A 6,179-nucleotide genomic window follows, 5' to 3' on the forward strand; every position below is an offset into this window, starting at 1 on the left:
CAGGACACCACTGGGATAGCCACCTGACCAGTAGGCCCAGCCCCAAACCACTGGCTTAGTTCATGAACAAAGAAACAAACAAGCTAAGTGTTCACTTAGAAACAGAAAGTCCAGCCTCTTGTAAGATACAAAACGGGAAAATGAAAGTAGTGTTCTTTAGGGCTGTGTGAATCTTTGGGTGCTGATTTGATTTGGAGGAAATTCGACCCAATTTGGCAGCTGAATCTCCAAATGCGAATTGAATCAGGAGACTAATAAAAAGGTTTGAATTGATTCGAAGCTCTCTGAATTGATTTGGAAAAGATTCAGAGAGCTTTGGAGATACAGATAGTCCCTGCTTGCTGTTGTAGGGAGCTGGACCCTGACTCCATGCTCTGTGTGGGGGCATGGGAGGGGACCCTGGGGGGATCCCTGCCAGGACCCATCTCGTGCCTGCTCCCCCAACCCCCCGAGCACCCTACACTCCCCGCCTGCTGTCCTAGCTCCACCCCCATGGCTGCCCTGCCCCCCCAGCTTTCGGTTCTTCAAAAAAAAAAAAAAAACCCCCACTCACCAGCTGCTGCTGGGGAGGTGCAATCCCTGCTGCCCCCCACTGCCCTATGCTGCATGTGGGGCTCTGCCATGAGCCCCCATCCACTACCTACTTTCCCAGTCCCACCCATAGCTGCCCCACCTGGCCCCAGCTCCTCGTTCTTTAAAAACTAGTGGGGTGCAGCAGAGATTGCCCCCTGCCAGGCCGCAGGTGGTGAGTGGAGGCTTTTTTTTTTTTTTTTAAGAGCTGGGAGCTGGGGTTGGGAGAGTAGGCAGGGGTTGGGGGCTCATGACGGACCCCCCACACAGCACAGGGTAGTGGGGGGCAGTGGGGATTGCCCCCCCACCTGGAAGCAGTGGCTGAATCTCCAAATCAGATTTGGCCAAAATGATTTAAGACAGCGATTTGAACCACCGAATCGAATCATTGTGCCCTGAATCAGCCGAATCCAAAGCAAATACTAGCTGCTTCACGCAGGCCTAGTGTTCTTTCTAATGATAGGCTCTCTCCTTGGATATGAAAGCCTCACCAATAGACTGCCTTTCCTTGCTCAGAGTCTCTCTCTTGGCTTCTCTGAGGCTGAGTCGCCATACTCCTGCTTCATGAACTCCAAGCTGTGACTTCTCCTGCCTTCCTCCACAAACTCCAATCTCACCTGCATACTCTTATATCTCTCCTTTCCAGTCACTTGGTTGGGTTTTAAGTAGCCAGGTGTCTGTTTTTCTCCTGTGCTCAACTCTGATCACCTCTGAATGAGCTGCTAATCACTTAATAAATGAGCCTTTACACTGTCTGCTGTTTCATTCTTAAGGAGACTGGCCCTCTATTCCTAGCCTGCTCCTCTCACTTCTGTCCCTCTTATCTCTGCCCCTCCATCTCGCTTTCCCCTACATTTAGTAACAGGGTTCCCTGTTACAGAACCCAAATCTGAACATTTTGTTTTGAAAATAGCTGACATTATTAACGCGTCTCATTAAAACATTTTTATAACAGAATTAATCTTTTGAAACAAGAAATCTCTTGAAAATCACCCTTTCCCATGAAACAGTTGGGCTTGGACAATGGAGATATTTTCTGATGAAAAATGTTTTTTTAATAAAAATTCCCAGGTAACTCTCATAATGACTTTGTGACTACATGATGCCACAAGAGTTTCATCTACACTTCTTCCAATAAAAGTAAACATCAGAGATTGAAATCTATTGTTTGAAAATGGAAAGCCAGTTCTGCCAGTCTTATTTAGTCCCTTTGTGAACCATACTCTCTTCCATGACTTCTTAATGTGTAGCTATTTAGGCATATTTTCTCACTCTCTCCTCCACTTTATCTTTGTTTTTGAGGCCTGATGGAACCACTGTGATTATCTAGTTATAAGGGAAAGGATGAGACCAGGAAGTTATATTTTGTTTCAGAATAAACCAGGATATTTGTTGAGTGTTAGTAACCATCCATCTTGCTTGAAAACTGTGACAATCAGTCAGGAAAATAAATCTTGTCCTTATCAGTACACAATGTCCAAGAGACCATCTTAGGAAAAGAAGTGCCAATGCACTTATCCCAGCTAATTGCTGCTGCCATGAACCTATCATTATATATTATCAAGGTTCAGTTAATACTTTTCCAGGGATACATCTATGAAATCTATGGGGGACACTGAGGAGAAGCCACTCATGTGCAAACCAGTTATGGCTTGTATTTATCCTGAAATCTGTAGGACATTCCATGTTTTGACAGGTCTGGCCAATTTCCTGCAAGCTGGTGTGATGGGAAAGGCTTATGTTGTACTAACTTTGCATACTGCAACTTAACTATAACTTAAAACAAGAGAGTGAAATGCACAACAGTCCAGCAATCTGATTTACCTTGCAGCTTGAATAATCATTCACACCCATGCAAAGTGGCTGGAAATGGGAAAACACAAGTCCATAAGAATGATGATAGAAACAGCAATGAGAAACCAGTCCTATGTATTTAACTTGTCACATAAGATAAATATAAGATGGCTCTGAGCCATACTATGTTGGTATCAGAACACTCAAGGACCATAGCAAAATGTTAGGAGGTGGAAGGGTTTACTTTGCAATTATAAGATCTTACTATTCAGTGGTTGGTTGGTATTTCTGTGCTGAGGTCTATCTTCTCGTTCATATGCTGCCAAAACTGCACATACTAGATTTTGGCCCAAGATGGTGGAAGACATCATTTGTCCTGAAAATTTTCCACCTTTCCAGAAAATGGAAATATTGTCATATCAAGTTTTTAAAAATAAGAGTTTTTTTTACCTTTGGGGATCTAAAGCCAGTTGAGCCCAGTTCACAAGATTTCAGTGCTGATCTGTTTGAATCAAATTCCTTAGTTCAGTCTTTAACCTGAAATCTACAATCAAACCGTTTCCTGCCTTATCTCAAACCTCCTCCGCTTTGGCAGCAGCTTTGTGTAATAGTTGTGGTATGGCTATACTGTACATGAAGAACATGACCTAGACAAGATAAAATGGACTTGTTTGATATTGCAGACAGAGTGAATGGAAGAGCCAGAAATAGAACCCTAGAGTGCCTGCATATGTGTGGAGACGCTACTCTGTTACGCTGTAATAACAGTGTGCTGAAGCAGACTGTTGGAGTGTGTAAATTGGTGTTTTAACTATGAATGGCACATGCCCCCAGTGCTAGCAGGGTATGGCTGCACTGGAGGCAGTGGAAGTGTGGTGGCGGGAGTACAGCGGTGGTGAGTGGGGAGCTCCTGCAGATGCCGCTAGCACTGTCAGTGGTCGGGGCAGGGGGGTGGTGAGTGTTGAACAGGAGTCGGCAACCACCCACAGGCATTGTTGGTGGCTAGTGGGGATTCCTGACTGCCTGCAGGTGCCACCAATGGTGTTGGCAGCGGGGTGGCAAGCGGCAACTGCCTGCAAGCGCCACCGACACTCACCTTTTTGCAGAGGGTGCACCCCCTACTTGTCGCCTCTGGTTTTAACTAAAGGTCATTGAATGAGCTTTAGTTAAAGCATCCCTGCTGCCATTTTGAAGTGCAGGGACGCAGATGCATGAGACACTGTGGGCACTTTAATTACAGTGGCTTTCTGGAGCCGCTAATTAAAGTTCCCCCTCTACTCCTGGAGCACTTGTAAAGATAGTGCAAGTGCTCACTTGCATTCACTCACTGTTTCCTTTAAATAACATGTCATATCATAACAGTAGAGTATTCAAGATTGATGGTATCAGTAACTCTGTGAGAGGTATAAGCAATAATACTTACTGCTTGGCATGTAGAGCTTTTTACAGTGATGGTTATAAAAAACAAACAAACAAACAAAAAACAAGCCAAAAACTCAGGGGCCAAGAATCTAAGAGGGGGTGCTGTGATGAAAGGCTGGTGTCTGGAAATTTTGGCCAATATGTGCTACCACAACCTTGCTCATCTAAGTAGTTAATTTTGCTCTGTCATTTGTTTTAAATAATGCATGGCCTTGGTGAATACAGAAAAATTATGGGAAATTTGCCTAGGAAAGTGTTTCTCAACTGTTTCAGAGTCAGGGCACCCCTCCCCAACCTCTTTGAATTTGGTGGCCCTGTTGCGCTGCCTCCACTTAACCATAGTGGTTCTTAACCAGGTGCTGCATCCAGATAAATGTGCCCTGGGTGCCTTGTGGAAAGACAGATTGGGAAGGGCTGCAGCATGTACGCTCCTTATGCACTAGGCTTCTCTGATGAGCCTAAAGCAGACAAGAGTGCCAGCTTGTGTCACAGACTTTCCTGGTCCAACCCTGAACAACATCTCCTGGAACCAGAAGTGCATGGGGCAGACAAAACTATTTCACATGCCTCTCTTTCTGGGAGGAGTGTGGGGGAGGCTGTATGAGAAGGGCTGCAGCAGATGTTGGCTCTCTTGCCTGATACAGAAATGTCAGAGAACACTAATGAAGTAGGAGAGCATGTGCATATTGTAGCCCTTCCTGGTCTGTCTGTGCGTGAGATGCCAAGGACACTTTTACCTGGCAAAGGCAATGGCAAGTCCTTGCCAATTAACCCTTGAGGGGGTCTCACAGCACCCCAGTTGAGAACCACTGGCCCAAGAAATGCTGCTTCCTTGGAGCAGCTTCAGAGTAACCACCTTATCTGACTGCAGACTAATTCAGGCATTAAGTCACAGCCTCCTTGGTCACAGTGCCAACAGGTTGGCTAATAGTTGGTAGCAGCCCTGCCTAGATGGTGTGAGCAGAACAGCTGTTCATGTTAGCAAAGCAGGTTAAAATTTATATTTAAAAAAAATAGTGGCTCATAAAAAAGAATATGGAACAATGACAACAGCAAAAAAGGTCATAATTTAAGTCATGAAAAATTAATCAGCAAGTGATACATTATTTTTTTTAAGCAAAATGTGTTGCAGTAAGAAAAAACCCCATGACTTTAATTAATTCTGCTTAACATTAATAGAATAAGGTCAGGCACACCAAAAACTGTTGAATAAAGCAAAAATGTGTGAAAGATATACACTCTGATGTTACTCATAATGAAAAAGGGTTATCTTGTGGTCAATGCAGCACCATTATTTCTTAGTTAGTGCTATGGTTGCTGAAAATATACAATGGCTATAACAACCTACCTAACCTGATAGCAAAAAAGAGTTCACATAAAACATGTTTTATGTAATGGCTATCTCTTGCAGCCAGTCACACCTTAAAACTATTTCTAGTTTTTAATTCTTAAAAGAAAAACTGCTCACTTTTTGTTCAGTGTAGCAGTTCGAAAGGTACAGTAGGACTTCTTAGTGTCAATGAACTGCAAAATGAATGTGAAAGTAGTCCTAAACATGTCAACATTGATGTTTAAGAGCCATCTTTTGAATACAGTTGTCTTGCTAAAAGATTAGATCATTGGTGATGTGAAAAAGTACTGCTTCCACGCTGGTTATTTAGGAGGCCAGTATGGTCTGAAATACTTTTAGGTCTCATAGGTTTGCTTTTGACACCATGTTGAAGCAGTAGGGGCCAAATCCAATTTCATCTTTATATGCTGAAGGGGTACTTTAAGTGAATGTTCTTGGTGTCATACAGTTTAGACTCTCTTTCTGCCTTACCCAATGCTTCTCTTCTGAGCATATTTTTGCAGGCTTTGTGCAGGAAAAGGGTTGCACACATGTATGCGTAATGTGATGTAGATGCTTCCAGGAAAAAAAATGGGAAAAGGGGGCAAGGGCCCTCCTGCCTTTTAGCCTATTATTTTAAAGGTTAAAGTAGTTCTAGGAGGTAGGAGACCCAGGTTCTAGGCCCTGCCTTGCTCAGCATGGATTTGAATCTGCATCTGTCACTTGTTAGTAAAGTGCTGAGAATACCAGGCTAAGCATTGCCCAGGGTGCCTGCCAGCCATCCTCTTGAAGCTAGCCCATTGGGCAGAAGAGGAGAAGATATGCCATTCCAGAAGGAATGCAAACTTGAGGGAATTAGGGGCTTAGTGGAATGGAAGCTAACATATTTAATGATTTCTTTGCCTCTGTCTTCCTAAGTAGGCACCAGTTCAGCCACCTCCCTGCTGGGCCCCCCTCGGGCCCCGGGAGAGACACGCCTGGGCCAGGGGTTAGCGAGGAGTTAGTTAGGGTACTTCTGGAGAGGCTGGACGTGTTCAAGTCCGCTGGTCCGGATGATCTTCAC

Source organism: Crocodylus porosus, unplaced genomic scaffold (genome assembly GCF_001723895.1).
Source record: "Crocodylus porosus isolate Cpor-Errol unplaced genomic scaffold, CroPor_comp1, whole genome shotgun sequence".
Lineage (NCBI taxonomy): Eukaryota > Metazoa > Chordata > Crocodylia > Crocodylidae > Crocodylus > Crocodylus porosus.